General features: G+C 31.6%; 1 pseudogene; it reads left to right on the plus strand.

The window, feature by feature from the left end:
• The window catches only part of LOC105162791, a 19,895-nt pseudogene continuing 8,943 nt past the window's right edge, over positions 6,231-17,182 (plus strand).

Raw genomic sequence — 17,182 nt, forward strand, 5'->3', positions numbered from 1 at the left:
GGTTCGAGGGAAGGACTTGGACTTCTGTATTAACCTTCCCATTATTTCTACGAAAGTCCATCACTCTCAAATGGGGTATTAGGAAAAAGTTTTTTCTAGTGGCTTGAGGTCCACAAGCGAAATTCTCCATGCCCTGCTTCTATTATTTAATGGAAATAGCCTTGTGGGAGGTATCTAATATCATTCTCGACCTACAAGATCCCCAAGAGAATCACATTACTTAGTGTTAGATCCAACCCATCAACTATATCATAGCGCAAACTATCGCCCTCACAACTCGTGAGACAATGAATTAGGTGTGTATTCATTTTGTTCTCAATAATAGTGCAACTTTATTTCAGTCCAAACGTGCCACAACTCATGAAACCACGTATGGGTGAAATCAGCTTCCTCACTACATTACTGCGGATGGAAGGTATGGAAAAACAATCCTTTTGTTTTAATTTTCATTTTTAGGGTCTAATCTTTTAATTTGGTCCAATCAAGTGAAGGTTATTAGTTGTTTAACCGAAATCTCATCCCATATTAATATTTTGCAAATCATTCATTATAAACAATGATATCTATATCTTAAATTAATTAGACATCTAATCCAAGGAATTTATTTCTAAAATAATGAAAATTAATTATGGACATAGGTGCAACCATGCAATAAATTAATTCTTATTTCAAAATTCATTCAAATTAATTTTAGTAATTTAATTTTGTGAAATACCAAATCTCAATAAAAAATTATATTAACCAAAATTAATTGCTTGAGAAAAATATGCAGAAAAATTAGAAAATAAACATTCAAAAAAAACAGTCTAGAACGCCGACCGACAGCCAGGCGCGCGTGCACGATCCAGCCATCGAGCGCGCACAGCACGTGCAGCCCAATGAGCCCTAGCGTTCCCTGCCCCCCGTGCGCCCTCGCCTGAGCACCTACCAACCGACAGGGAGCCGCACATACCAGAATAGTAATAGTGACAGGTTGTGGTCCCAGCAGACAAACTAGTGCTTTTGTTAGTGAAGAATGCTTATTGTTGCCGCTAAATAAAAAAGTATCTTGGATACGTTGGATACTTAGGCAAAATAAATATGAGAACAATCCCTTTAATAAGCTTCTCAATGATACTACTTCTGAATGTCTCTTGGCAAGCCCTATACAGTAATTTCATAAGAATGAAAGCCTTTGTTAATTTTGAAGGTCCCTAATGTTGAACGGAGTGCATCGGCCCGAGAACCATGGTGGAAGCTCGAAAACTCAAAAAATTATGATTCAAGCAAATAATTAAGTCTCGATCATAGGGTGTACCCTTGATCTTTTTTCGGACGTCCAGTGTAAAATAAAAAACAAAGGCCATGAAAAAATACAAGAAAAAGTAGAAGCATAAAAGTAAATGGAATTTACCCTCATTGTCTTTCTTGTTTGGGTATAGGCGTTGATTCCTCTCCGTTTTCGTTTCTAGATCAGTCCATGGCAAGATCTCAATCTGGAGATTCTCCAAAGAATAACACACCACCACTGAAAGGATGTGGTGATTTCACTGAACTTGACTAATTAAAATTAAATCAAGCCCACGACTTATGGACTCTAAATCGAATCTAGTTTAATTTATAAGCCCAATACTAAAACATCCTTTAATCCATTTAAAGGATCCAAGGCTTTTATTATCTCCTTTTTAATTTATAAGTTGTTAATTTATAAATCGGATCAAGCCCAATAATATTAATCCAATTAATTTTAGTGGCTAACTTGAAATTCTAATTAATCTGATTAATTAAATTTCAAGTCATTCATTCAATGGATTGGCTAAATAAATGATCCAATTAGTTATTCTCTCCAAAGATTAATTTAATCCATTTAAATTAATTTAACTCTTTTGAAATTAATTCCAAATTAGTTTCTTTTCATTATGAAATTGTGTACGAATTAGAATACTTTATGTTAATCTTTTGTAAGAAAATGCATGATAACACAAAAATGTGTTTGGATTAGAATGTTTATGATGATTTTTTTTAACAAAAATATGTCTTATTTTTTTTAATGAAAAGATGTAATAGAATGTATTTTATTGTAACAAAAAAATCTCAACCAGGAATGAATTTACAGTTTAAAATGTTGTACAAATGAAAAAGGTCCTTTGAATATATGCAAATAATGTAAGACATATTATATTTTTAGATTCATATATTTGAATTTTTTAAAATTCCATAGTTTTATGATTAATTATTTAATATATATATATATATAACACATGTGAATGTTATTTAAATTTCGCAATTATTTTTTGGAACATATTATTGTACTGTTCCATTATTTTACTTAATGAAACTTACATTTACCAAAAAAAAAAAATTATTTTTTGGAAACTAAAATTAAAAAATATATATTTATCAATATATAAAAATATAAATGATAAAGTGAGTAAGTTTCTGGAACGTTTGTGTGAGAGTTTGGTGATGCCTATTAATTAATAACATAGAATATAATAATAGTAATAAGGGCTAAATTTATTGTGCTTATTAACCCCAACCCCCTACATTAAGAATTCCATATATAAAAGTATTCTTTCCTATTTATTATTAATATGAATAAACATACAATTCTGATTTATTTCTATGATATCATACTAACATTTAAATCACAATTAGTTTAGGATAAATAGTATAATTGGTACCTCTGCATTTAAAATTACTTTAATTTATTAAATTCATTTCTTGATTTTAGCATTTCTAAACTTTAGTTTTGTTTCAATTTGGTCCTTTGACTATTTTCAACCAAAATGGGGGTCAAATTTTGAGTTTTTGGAGGGTAAAATGATCAATATAAGTTTATTTTTCTTATTTTAGTCTCTTAAAATTTATAAAATTGTCGATCAGTCATTTTTTAGGCTGAACAACAAAATTTATAAATTTTATGTTGAATGTGATATAATATCCTATGTGAATAATAAAAATTTTAAACACTTGTAAACATAAGAAAAAATAAGCTTAATTTAAAATAAATTAGTTTTTTTAAGGGTAAATGCTACATTTGATCCGCTGAGTTTTCGTTTAAAATTATTTTAATCCCTCAAGTTCATTTCTTGACATTAGCATCCTCAAACTTTAATTTTTATCTATGTTTGGTCCTTTAGACCATTTTTAGCTAAAAATATGGTTGAATTTTTACTATTTGGAGGGTAAAATGGTAAATATATTTGATTTTATTACTTTAATCCCTTAAATTTGTAAAATTATCAAATTATTCCTTTTCTTAAAGGAACAAATTGTATTTTTATATTTTTTATGGTGATATATTGTGATTATTTTAAGACTTAAAGATAAGTCTACAAAAGCTAAATTTTAACAATATTTATTAAATAATAGGGTGGATTAAAAAGTTGGTAGATTATACTTTTAACGAGATTTTTTGGTGGATTTCATATATATACATATATTTAATTCGTTCTCTGAGGTTTTTTAAATATATATTTTTATTTTACAGAAAATGTTCTATATAAACCCCTGAAATTGAATTTAATATATATTTGAAATCTACCAAATAATTTAGTTAAAAGTACATTTCACCAACGTTTTTTTTCAAAATCGTAGCTGTTAAAATTTAATAAATATTGCTAAGATTCAATTTTATTAGCCTTATCTTTAACTCTTAAGATTTAAAAATCGACTTAGATTTTTTAATTATATTTTCAGATTACATATGTTTTATAAAATTTATAATTTTGATTTTTTTTTGTCAGTGCTGAAAATAAAAAATAAATAGACTATTCTATTTGAAGTTAAGCAATATGGTGTATTATGTTCAAAAGAGTTCAAGGTTTTTATTTTTCATACAAGATAATTACATCATATTGACCATATAAAAATATAACAAAGTTATTTTCTTTCTAAAAATGGACTGATTTGATAATTTTTACACATTGAAGTTACTAAAGTGATATAATCAAACTTAAATTAACCATTTTACCCTCCAAAAAGTCAAATGATCAGAGGGACCAAACTGAGATAAAACTAAAGTTTAGGGAAACTAAAGTCAAAAAATAAATTTGAGGGACTAACGTGATTTTAAATAAAAACTTAAGGGGCCAAATATTATTTTTACCCTATTTTTAATGTTCAAAAGTTTTGAGGGACCTCTGAGGCTACATCCCAAAAAATCAGATAAGGACCAGCCACCTCAATTGGGAAACTTAGGACCTCCAACCAGAAGTAACCTCTGAACATAAAGTCTTGGAATTTTGGGTGAGGACAGGTACCAACCACTCTATCATAAAATTGCAAGGCATTCTTATCTCCAGAAAATACCCTTATCTATAGCAGACTTCAACTACCCCTAGGATCCGCAAGTCTCCAACTGCAAAGAGATAGCCCTCTAACAAATCATGAGGATCCTCCAACTATTGGAGATGTCCCTCTACCGAACCCATAGGGGATTCTATTGGAATAGTTGACCAAAAGCCAATTAGATTGGCGGTTTTGAAAACTATTCAAACAATCTTTATTTAAGTTAAATTCAATACAGAACTACACCTGCATTCTTCTCAGTGCCTCTGACGTCTTCTTCACCAAGCCACAACGAGGTGCGTATAGACCTCCTTCTCCATTAGAAAACAAGTTGTAATTTCTTTATTGGTTTGGAAGCACGACGAACATGGTCGTCACGTGTTTTTTAGTGTGTCGCTAATCTTACCCACATGTGTTTTTTTATGGTGTGTTGCTAATCAAGAGTTGTGGAAGCTTGTTTCTATTGTCTAGTTTGTAGTTTTCTTTTTCCATTTTTACTTTTTAGTTCAGTGAGGTGTTGAATTTGTTTCATGCGAGAAGGTTTTGATTTGTGATTTTTGTTTTTAATTGCAGCAAGAGGACATGAATATTTTTGTTCCAGAAGTGATGGAATTGGAAGTGCCTATATCCATGGAAGGTAAATTAATAAAGAGTAGTTTATATGTTTTGTGCATGCATGTGCATATATTTTGGCACTCGAATATGAAGATTTTGTTTTGTTTCTTGAGTTTTGTATTTTATTTTGTTGTTTATTTCTTGATTTTGGCTATTCTTCTTTCAATGAGCGTAAGAAAGTTCAATAACATAGGTTTTGTTTGGGTACATGAATTTTTTGTGTAAATTTATAGACCAAAAATTTTCTTGTTGATTTTTAATTTGGGAAACGTCTTTCTTAAAGTTCATGAGTTCATCCAATTTTAAGGAATAAGAATTTGCCAGTAGTCATCTCTGCAAAATGTTCCAAAAAAAAAAAAGAATGAATGTTAATAAATCTTATATCATAGATGTTCTTGAAGAGTTGGAATGCAGCAGATGATATTGTTTTGAATATCTTTGTTATATGTTCTTTTGCAGCATTTAATGAAACAAAAACTAGGAGCAAATGCTATTTTAATTTTAAAATCATGTAGTATTTAATGAAACAATAAGTGAAAAAATATTGTTTTAATGTTAAAATCGTACATGTAATTCAGTATTTAATGAAATAATAAGTGGGAGCAAATACTATTTTAATATTAAAATCTTACTTATTATGCAGTATTTAATGAAACTATTAATGTGAGCAAATATTATTTTAATGTCAAAACCTTACTTATAATTTAGTGTTTAATGAAACTTTTTTTGTAGTACATGGAGGAACAAGTAATTCCATGCAAAATCAACCAGTGGAGGATGCTCAATTGGTTAAGATTACTTGGAGGATTAAAGACTTTTGAAGGTTGAGTATGACAAAACTCTATTCCAGCACATATGAACTTAGTGATGTTACATGGTAATTTTCTATCTAATATATGAATTGAGAGATTAATATATAGTTGATGGTTTGTACAACTTTCGACACTTGTAATAGTATTAGAAATTAATATTTTGCTTTATACATGTCAGGAGGCTGCTCATTTTTTCGAGAGGAAACAATGTTGATTTTCTATCCATGTATGTGGGATTTATTGACTCAGCTAATTTACCATATGGTTGGAGCAGATATGGACACATCAGTTTGACTGTTGTGAATCAATTTCATAGCAGCAACTCAATTAGAAAAGGTACTCAAGACAATTGTAATGTCTAAATGCTTCAATTAATTTGGTCAGACGAGAAGCAATTATCATCCTTTGCAACATAGTGATTTTGCTATCGATTATATGGGCTGGAATCTCATCTTTACCCTAATTGATGCAAAGCTGAATGTCTAATCATGAGAATTTTCCTTTTATATGTACAGATGTAATTAAGCTTATATGTTGAGCAGGTACCCTATATATATACTAAGATTTCGTTTCATTTTTGTGGATCTCATAGTATATGTATAATTCTCTAACAAGCATTTGTTATTCCTTCTTCACAGTGAAAATAGTGTTGCAACAAAAGATTTGACAAGATCCTTTGGGTGGGATACACATGATGCTTTCCTGCAACATGATGTACACGAACTCAACAGAATCCTATGTGAGAATCTTAAAGAAAAAATGAAGGTCCACTAGAAATAGAATACTACTACTGCCAATTTTTTTAAAAACTTTTGAATTCTTCTTAACTAATTGTTATCCTCTTACCATTATTAGAGAACTGTTGTGGAAGGTGCTATACAACACTTATTTGAAGGGCACCACAAGAACTACCTTGAATGCATCTGTGGTACTTGTAGTTAATCTATTTAGCCCTTAGACTTTAAATTCATTTTATAATTTTTTGTGTCCTCTATGCGATAGATTTCAGCTTTATGTAAAGGGATGTCATGATGTCTATGCTTCGTTTGATAAGTATATAACAGATATCGTGCTGGGCCATATGGTTTGTAGGTGAGTAGGATGACTTAATTTGCTTGCTAGTTTAGTTAAATATATAAAGGTAAGTAATTATAAAGGGCTCTCCTAATGTTTTACAAAATTAAAATTACCTCCTTCTTATTTGAAAATTTATGAATACCACCTGATTTTAACGTCTACCAAATAATTAACATATTTCGTTAGACCTCATTAGATTTCCATCAATTTTTTTATAGTGCTTAGATCAAAATACTCTTATGGACTATGAAATATTTGTCAAAAAGGGAAAAGTAGATATTTTTCCAGCCTCCATCCAAGGATTACATAAATTTATCAAACACCAGGGATACTAATTTTTCAAACAACAATGGTATTTATAATTTGAAAAATGTTAAGAGGTCATTGAAATTTATCCTAAATATAATGATCATTTTAACCTTTTCTCTCACTAGCGTATTGATGTTTGAGTGTCAGTTAGATGAGTCTTTTGTCAGGAGGACATGCTTGTTTTTTTTAGACTTTTATTCCTTAGCATATTATTTGAGTCTTGTCAAAGGACCACCTTAGGATTGATGATTTTCTTTTTTCAGGATGCTAAGAAAGGGATCTTGTTTACTGACTTTCCACCAATGCTCCAGCTTCACTTAAAACGGTTTGAATACGAGTTTGTTCGGGATGGTATGGTAAAGATTAGTAGTTAAACTTCTCTTCCAACTTATGAGATGCATGATTTGCAAGATTTTGTTATCATATTGTACTGGCGAATACAATGTAAAGATTAGAGCAAAAAGTGTACAAATTGGCTAAGTCTTACCTCTTTCTGTGTGCAGCTTAAGATGATTGGTTAGAAAATAGCTTTCTTCTTGTTCTATAACATATATTACTGTCAAGATTGCAAGTTAGATAAGTTTTCTCTTACTAGAAGCAAATATAATAAAAAATAGCCTTCTTATGATAGTCAATTTTATTTCTTGGGTATGTCGTACCAAGACTAATGACTAACATCCCATAGCCTAAATTAAAATTTTTGTCTTCATGTTAGAGAATCGCACTTTTACGACACCGAAATATGGAGGTGGTAATTTAGTGATATTAACTATTATTATTTGTGCAATTTCAAGACTCTAGCAATCAGAGTCCCCAAATTTGGACGGAAAATGCTAAGGGGATGTCTTTTTGGGTTTTGAAAAAGGGGATTTGTCTGACTAAACAAAATAAATAAAATAAAATAAATTATGTGCCACAACGGGAGTTCCGACTACCTATTGAAGCTTTGACTAATCGGTGCATTAATAGTCATATCCAAGTTGGATTTCTTGTAATATGAATGATTTTTTATTTGATGTTGATGACATGTGAATAAATGACCGCTATGAGTTTCCTCTTGAACTTGATCTGGATGGAGATAATGTAAGATGCTTGTCACCTGAAGCTAATAGAAGAGTGCGCAACCTCTTTACACTTCACAGGTTAGTAAATGGATGTTTCCACCATCCCATTTTAATTTGTTCGGCAAGTAGAATTCTTTTTCTTTTATTATTTTTGGCTTTAACACCTGCAATTTCTGTAATGGTAAATCCTGTCTTTATACTTTATTTAGCTTAAAATGCAATTTTCATCCTGTATCTTTTGCATTATAATGGTTTAGCCATTTATTTTTTCAGTGTTGTTATGTAAACTTGTAAATTTTTTCAACTCTAGTCCTTCAATCCCCGAGGTTTATAAATGTTGGCGGAGAAAAACATATTCCTCACACATGCTTCTTCTTTAATTTGGACTTTGGCTCCCATTGGTATGGACCAAAATTGTAAAAAAATTGAAAGCGTGGGACCTATTTTGCAAATCTAGAAAGATAAAGAACTAAAATGCCAAAATTCAAAAAATATAGGACTGAAATTTTGTTCCAGTGAAAATTGACCATTGGGATTACTTTCTTATTCAAATTGCAACATCTATAAATTTTCTTATTTTTCACACTTGCAAAACTTTAGGTTACATTTTCATTCTGACTATTTTCATTCTTTTTGTCCATAGTGGTGGTTGCAGGATTACTTTCTTATTCAAATTGCAACATCTATAAATTTTCTTATTTTTCACACTTGCAAAACTTTAGGTTACATTTTCATTCTGACTATTTTCATTCTTTTTGTCCATAGTGGTGGTGTGCACGGCGGACACTATTATGCTCTCATAAAGCCAACTCTATCCAACCAGTGGTATTGAGTTAGCTATGGAATTTAACCCATAAAAAATTGCATACCTGTATTTCTAAAAGTTCTTTAGCTTTGTATTGTCTGAGAAGCTTAAACATAACTAGCTTCATTTGACACACTATGTTTTTATTCTAATGCTTTTTAGGAAAAAAATTGATATCACGTCCTACAAGTAAGCCTCTTTGCGATTTTGGTACACTATTAATTTTTTTATGAATTATATTAGAATTAAGGCTTGGCATGCAAATTGCAAAAATGGGACCAAATATTGCCAAAGAGTAACTTGTGAGACGTAAGGAAAAGTTGCATTTTTGGTCCCATATGTTAGGGCCTGTTTCACTTTAGTCCCATTTATTAAAATTTTCTCACATTGTATCCCATAAGTTGAAAATTTTCTTACTTTTAGTCCTTGAGTACATTTTTCGTCCAATAATTAATGGAACCCTCATAATCCCCCTTAAAAACCTTCTAATGGTTCCATTAATTATTTGACGAAAAAGTACAATGAGGACTAAAAATGAGAAAATTTTGAATTTATGGGATGCAATGTGAGAGAATCACAAGAAATGGGACTATTTGGAAAAGGCCCAAACATATGGGACCAAAATTTCTATTTTCTCGAGACGTAAAAATGCAAGTTTTCTGCTTTTAGGAATAGATTACATGTAGATCTCTTGTTGCAAACTACATAAAGAAAATCATTCTGAATGGTTTCAAGTATAAATTCGATGATGAACGAGTGACAAAAGAAGACATAATAAATGCTTTAGACGAGCTTTATGAAGGTGAAGAAGAAGTAAGTTTTCCTTTCATTTTTCCTGCTTTTGTTAAAACTTGTTGATACTTACTTACCTTCTCATTTATGTCTTGGCAGCATGTAATGACGACAAATCCAGATAATGCCGCGCTCAAGTTTATGAGGCACTCTAATGCCTATATACTGGTGTACATACGTGAAAGTAACAAGGATAAAATACTGTGCGACATTGATGACAGAGATGTTTCTCAGCATCTTAAGGTTTGATAAAAAATCAGCTCAAGTAATTTTTGTTTTTATAAAAGAAACTTAGAGGGTGTTTGGCTAAGTGTAATTGAAACATCTTATGCTTCTAGATCTTATAAGATATTTTAAGATTTTATAGATATTTATTCTTATTTTAAAAATAAGTTCTTAAATTATTTGGATAAATATGACGCTTGAGCTTGTATAACATTAGAGTGTTAAACATAATAAGCTTTTAGATTAATTATATTTTGTCATTTGCACTATGGCCGTTTTTAAACATTGGCATCTAAACTTTATTTCTATCAACTTACCATCTTAACTTAAAATTTTACACTTTTTCATTTATAACTATTTCTCAACCAAGTTTTTTATCAAAAAAAAATCACATGCAGTGCGCATGTGATGTTTAAAGGTTATGTGATGTGATATTTTTTACATATGCACAACATGCAATGTTCTTCCGGCATAAAATCAATAAAAGGACGATCATATAAGCAAGTACTAATTTCGCAAAGTTGATATGGTAAGTTGACACAAAAAAAAAAATTCTATAGCGAAGTGTAAAAATAGGCGTAGCTCGGATAGCAAAATATAATTTACCCTAAGCTTTTTATATTGAAACAATAACCAAAAATTCATCAAACTCTTAAAATTTAAAATTATACAAATAGATAATTTTGTTTTGGGGGGATGTAAGTTATATGAAGGTTAAAGCTGAAATACAAACAAAATAATGAGTGTGTTTTTGTTTTCTGGACATTATTTGAAGAACTTATAAGATATTCTAAAAAAAAGATAGGTGAAGTTAACCTTTTCATAAAGAGCTTATAAGATCCAAAACATCATACTTAGTATTTCATGAGCTCTTCACAAAAAAAAAAAAAAAAATTACTAAATGGTTCTCAAGAGCTTGTAAGCTTAGCCAAACACCCTGTTATTCTCTTTCTATATATTTCGCAATAGTAATATTTTTTGTTCGTGTAGCAGAGGTTGAAGAGGGAGCAAAAAGAGAAAGAACAAAAGAAGAAAAAAAAAAGCAGAAGCTGATATGTACATGATTGTAAAGTTAATTTATATTAATAGTTCTTTTACATAGTAACTGTTTTACTATTTCATTGTCTCCATTTTAAGCAGATTTTTAATTAGAGAAAGATGGTGATGTCTTTAGGTTGTGACTGATGAAGATTTTGCAAGGCAGATTGGAAAGGATGTATGTTTTGATTTAGTGGATCATGCCAAAGTTAAAAGGTTTTGTGTTCAGAAGCTTAAACCATTTCATACTTTTAAGGTATATAAGTATTTTGAATTGATTGAAGTTAGGCTCTCATAATCTTATCAGTTGTTTTGTCCTTTTATACAGATTGAATTTTCTATTATAATTCATGTTGTAGTTTTTATTCCATAACATACATACACACCTTAATATAAAGATTACGTGATTAATCTAAGGAAGGATTTTGTACACATGTCGTGTATACTTGAATGTAATAGAATTTGTAATAACAACTGCACTAGGAAATTTAATCTCCCTCTATGTCAGAGAAGAACCGATAACAAAAAAATCAACCTTATTAGTTCACTAAGCTATCAATTGGAACTTTTCTTATTGTAAAATCTGCTTGTTTTTGTATGTAATTGTATTTTTTTGCCCTCTGCACATGATTAGCTTGTGTCCAATATTATTTACTCTTATGGGAGTACACTATTGTTCTTCATGTGAAGTGTGTTCTTTTTTTTAGTAATTTTAACCATTTAACATTTTAGTTGTTGCTGTTGTTATTCTTGTTACTTGTATTGTGTCGGGAAAATAGCATGTTTCGTCCAGTAAGCTATTATTTTTAACCATTTAGTATTCTACTATTCCTTTGACTCTTTTGTGACTTGTACTATGTTGGAAAAATAATATTTTTCATATCGTAATTTAGGGTCTTTCTACTTTTTGTCCCATTAGCTATGGAATTATCACTTTTGTCTCTGTAACTTATGAAAAGTAACACTTTTGGTCTCATTACACCATTTTGTTAGATATTTTAATGAAAACCTGTGGTCGTTGGGCCTTTACACTTTTGGTCCCTTGGTTACATGACTCTCACTTTAGTCTGAACTTAAAAATACAACACTTTTGTTCCCATGCACTTAACTATCACGTAGTGTTTCTCGTTAATTATTTAATGGAAGGAGTCATGAGACTAAAACTGCTAAATTTTGAAAGTTAGCGATCAAAAGTGATAGTCCCATAACCAATGGGACCAAAGGCGGACGACTTTATTTTATGGGAAGAAAAAAAATTTTTCTTTTTTTTTGGTAAATGTAAGTTTCATTAAGTAAAATAATGGTACAGTACAACAATACGATGATCAGTTGGTTTCTCCCTCGACAGACCAAGGGATACGCCATAGTCTATATAAAGCTCGAGTACTGACTAATCTAGGTAATGAAATGCTGAGAATCCGTTGTCTGATGTCCTCGACTATCAGTAGTGCCATGATATTGGGTGTTCTCTCGGTGTGCTCGAATCGTCTAAGATTTCTTTCCTTCCAAATGTGGTAAACGCATGCTGCTAATAATGCACGATAAGACATATTAATAATGTGTTTACCCCTCCATTTCCGTGAAGCCCATCTAATGTCCATAGTCCAGTCACCATTGGGCCAAGGAAACCGTATCTCTCTCCGAATTGCTGTGAGACACTGTCGACTAAATCTGCACTGAAAGAATAAGTGTCCATGTATTTCTATCGCTCCTTCGTCACATAAAGCACAGGGTCCAAGATGAGCAAGCCATGGTTTGTCCGTCGTGGCCAACTTGTATTGGATAGCAAGCCATAAGATAAATAGATGTCGTGGAATCTTGAGAGATCCCGAAAGTAGTGAAGACCAGTCTACTTTCGGTCCTGGTGGGTCAAATAATCTATATAGCGCCTGGGTTGTAGGTTGCCCATGCTCGAACCTCCAAATAATACGGTCCTCCCCTCCATGTATAGGAGGTAAGGTATGTGTGATTTCTAAGCATTCAAAGTCTGTAATGGGCGGCCAATGCCAATCTCCTCCTTGAATCATCGCACGAAGTCTAGAGGACTCCTCTAAACCGAGTAATCTTGGTCCTCGTGGGAATGTGATGCTTAGAGGTCCAAGTTGATGCCACGGGTCCTGCCACAAGTAGAATTTTCTCCCATCACCAATCTGATAGTCCACCATAGTCCGGAGGAAATTCCGTAATCGGAGAATTTTTCGCCATCCCTATGATCCGCCCCGTTCCCCAATTGTCCAGATGGAAGTTTCTCGTAACCGTCCCTGGTAAAGCCATTCAACCCAAATCGAAGTCCTGTCGCATCTGATGACATCACAGAGTTTCTTTGTCATTAATGTACGATTCAGACTACAAATATCCTTTAATCCCAATCCTCCCTCATCCTTCGATCGGCAAAGATCTTTCCATGCAACCTTGGGGAAGCCATTGGTTGTCGTCCCCTTCCACAAGAAAGTTCGCAGCCGTTTCTCAATTTCATTAATAACTTTCTTCGGTAGAATGAATGCCGATGCCCAGTATAAACTCAGCGCCATGAGTACAGATTTTATAATTTGTACCCTGCCTGCATAAGACAGAGAAATACCCTCCCAACCAGCAATACGTTTATCTATTTTTAATAATAATGGGCGACAATCCGAAATAGTTAATCGAGAAGATAAAAGCGGTAATCCCAAGTACTTCATCGGTAAGACCCCTTCTTGAAAACCAAGTACTGTCATCATCTCCTCAAGCAATCCTTGTGCTGATCGTGAGATAATAAGGTGACTTTTATCTTCATTCAGCCTGAGCCCCGACCATTCAGCAAACCGATTGAGTCCTGTCTTAAAGACTCTAATTGAGTCCATATCAGCATGGCAGAATAACAATACATCATCTGCAAACCCCAACTGAAAAACTCTGGCTGTGTCACATTTCCAATGGAAGGAAAATAACTCATCCTGGTCAATCAGTTGCAATAATCCCAGTTGTAGAACCTCCATTACAAGCACGAATAGGTAGGGCGATACAGGGTCACCCTGTCGAAGTCCCGTAGCCCCCGGAAAGAAGCCATGAGGTTTTCCATTCAGCCCAATAGAAAATGTGGGTATAGTAACACATACCTCAATCCACTTAACAAAGGTAGAAGGGAACCCAAATAACTCCATCACAGCAATCCTGAAGTCCCATTCCACCGTGTCATAAGCTTTCCAAATGTCCACTTTTAAGGCACACCTGGGTGGTAAACGGGACTGGTTGTATCCCGTAAAGAGCTCCTGTGCCAGCATAATATTATCGCCAATGCTTCTTCCAGGTACAAATGCCGCTTGCCCCGGACTAATAAGTTTGTCCAGTATCACACTTAACCGTTGGACTACGATCTTAGCAATAATTTTGTACAACACATTACAGCAAGATATATGTCGAAAATTACTAACAGTCATAGGGGCATGTACCTTTGGTATAAGCGCCAAAAGGGTGGTATTGATCTGCTTTAGGAGTCGGCTTGTATTAAAAAATCCATCACTGCCGTTGTCACCTCCTGCCCCACTATAGGCTATGCAGCCTTGAAAAAACCCGATGAATACCCATCCGGACCTGGTGCCTTATCCTCTGCAATGTCAAAAACCGCCTGTTTGACATCCTCTGGTGTAACTGGTAATAGTAAAGAATGAAGAAAAAGTTTATTTTCCCATAATTGTACTATGTTGGTATTAGCTAAAAATGAAGATCACTGACAGGAAGAGATTGCCAGAGAATTTCTTGCACCAGTGTACTTCTAGTGTTTTTGGCGATGGGGAAAGCGCCAAAGTAAAATTCATCGTCCTAATCGGCCATTGACACTCCTAGAGGAGTCCTACACTATAAACATCTAATGCTTCTTAATTATATGTTTTATTACTTTTGCCACATCATTATGCGGTTTTTTCAGGTTGTGTTCACATTGGATTTTCTACTCCTGTTGCATCTTCTATTTAGTTTCACATATATATTTTGACGGGGATAAAATCTTTTTCTTAGATAAAATTAATAACATAATCTTTATACACGTAATATGTATATGTCAAATAAAATAGAAGATGCAACAAGATTTATAATAGAAAATGTAGTTCAGTTGTGTTGGGTAATATAAAGCATTGGCTTCTTGTTTTCTATTTTCTTTTGGGTAATTGTAAGGGTATGACTTCGACAAAATTTTAAGATTCAAAAACAAGTTTGGGCTTGACACAACTTGAAAATGAAAAACTAAGTTCGAACTCAAGGTTGTTTATTAAAATAATTTAAAATTTTGATTGGGAAGATAACTTCAAAACATTAATGTATTTAAGAATATTTATTAAACATATTACACAAACAAAAGAAAGATTTACCTTATGTTTAATCATAATTTTTTTATATATATACATTTTTTTTAATCAAAACTAGTTAATAAATTATGAAAGTATAATGGAAATTAATATGAAATTGAATGTATAATAATATTTAAATATTTTTACTAATCAATTATTACAAATTATAAAATTTTAAAAACTTCTTACGTATGCTAATTATACAAAATAGATTAATTTAGTTAGCAAAGATGTGCAAAGACACAAATTAAATTATGTAAATATTTATACATAACATGCTAATTTACATATTTCATTAATAAAGTATAAAACATATAAAAATATTCAGTATTTCTTGAAATTTTTCATTACTGTAAAGAAGATTATCTTACAAATGTTTTTTGTTCTGAATCAATTATATAACAAAATTGTTTAATAATATATATATATATATATATATGCAATTGAAAAGATAATTTTCTAAAAATAAAACCAAACTGATTATGAAATAATTAAGATACTGCTATAGCAATTTAAATTATTATTTTGTTAACTATGTAAAATAAAATAGAAGAACAAGTAGTATTATATCTCAATGCATACAACAACATAAAAAATACTAAATCATTTATTAATCATCACTTTAGTAAAAATATGAGTTAAATTATCAGATTATTTTATAGAATTCAAAAAATAAGATATTCATTGAACACAATTCTAATATATTTTACAATATAGTATTAATAGGTAGTTATTTAGGGATAATTAGACCGCCTTTTCCTTAAGTTTGGTATAATTATACATAGACTCTATGTGATCTGAAAGTTGCATCTAGTACTTCCGATTTTAATTTCATCTAACAAATAGTTCTTCCCGTTAGTCAAAATTCACCAAATGTGCTGATATTAGCAAAACAAAATTGAATGAAAATCCATATTTACCTTTGATTGACTTATTACCGATTTATTGTAGGTCAAATAATTTTTTCTATTTAAACTGCTCTTATATATCTTCATGCACGCTAATGCATATGAGGAGCTATATCTTCACCCTTATAAAGGTTGTTTTGCTAGGAAAAAATTATTTGACCTGCAATAAGTAGTAAATCATTCACGGATAAATATAGTTTTCCATTCCAATATCTTTTACTAATATATAAGAAAATTCTATGAATTTTGACTAGTAGAGGGATTAAATTATTGGATGAAAATAAAAGATATTGTTAATAAATGTAATTTTTCAAACTACACATATTTTATTTATAATTACATCAAATTTCAATGAAGGACTGTATAATCATACCATTTATATAAAATGTCTTTAAAACTAAAAATATATAAGTATTAAAAAAAAGACAAAACTTGCATATAGAAACATATGTGAAAGGTATGATTAGACATGGGTACTAAATGGAAGACACTTAACATTTTGAATGTCAGCCAATGATTGTATGATTGGTGGTGGCCCTCATTTCAGATTGTTATATGATTGTAGGTCAACCATTTAAAGAGGATAAGAAGTAAGAATCCCAATGATGATCTGCACTTGTTTTTAGAAGTAGAGGGTGCACATGTAATTCGTGATAATTCCAAATGTATGCAGTAAATGAGCTTTGAAGGCCTTTCTTTACAGCTGCCTTCCGAAGCCAATTTGACCAACCTAAACAGACAAAATGCTGCTCTGGTTCATGCTCTAAAACTTGAGTCTGAGTTTTGGAGGCAGAAAAGCAACTGCAAATGGCTTGAAGCGGGAGAAAGGAACACCAAATTCTTTCACGCCTCTGTCAAGAAGAAAAGGTTGAAATCCAGAATCTCCAGAGTGATGGACAATCAACAAGAAATCACTGACTCTGCTCAAATTAAGGATTCT

The sequence above is a fragment of the Sesamum indicum genome, linkage group LG5 (assembly GCF_000512975.1).
Source record: "Sesamum indicum cultivar Zhongzhi No. 13 linkage group LG5, S_indicum_v1.0, whole genome shotgun sequence".
Taxonomy (NCBI): Eukaryota; Viridiplantae; Streptophyta; class Magnoliopsida; order Lamiales; family Pedaliaceae; genus Sesamum; species Sesamum indicum.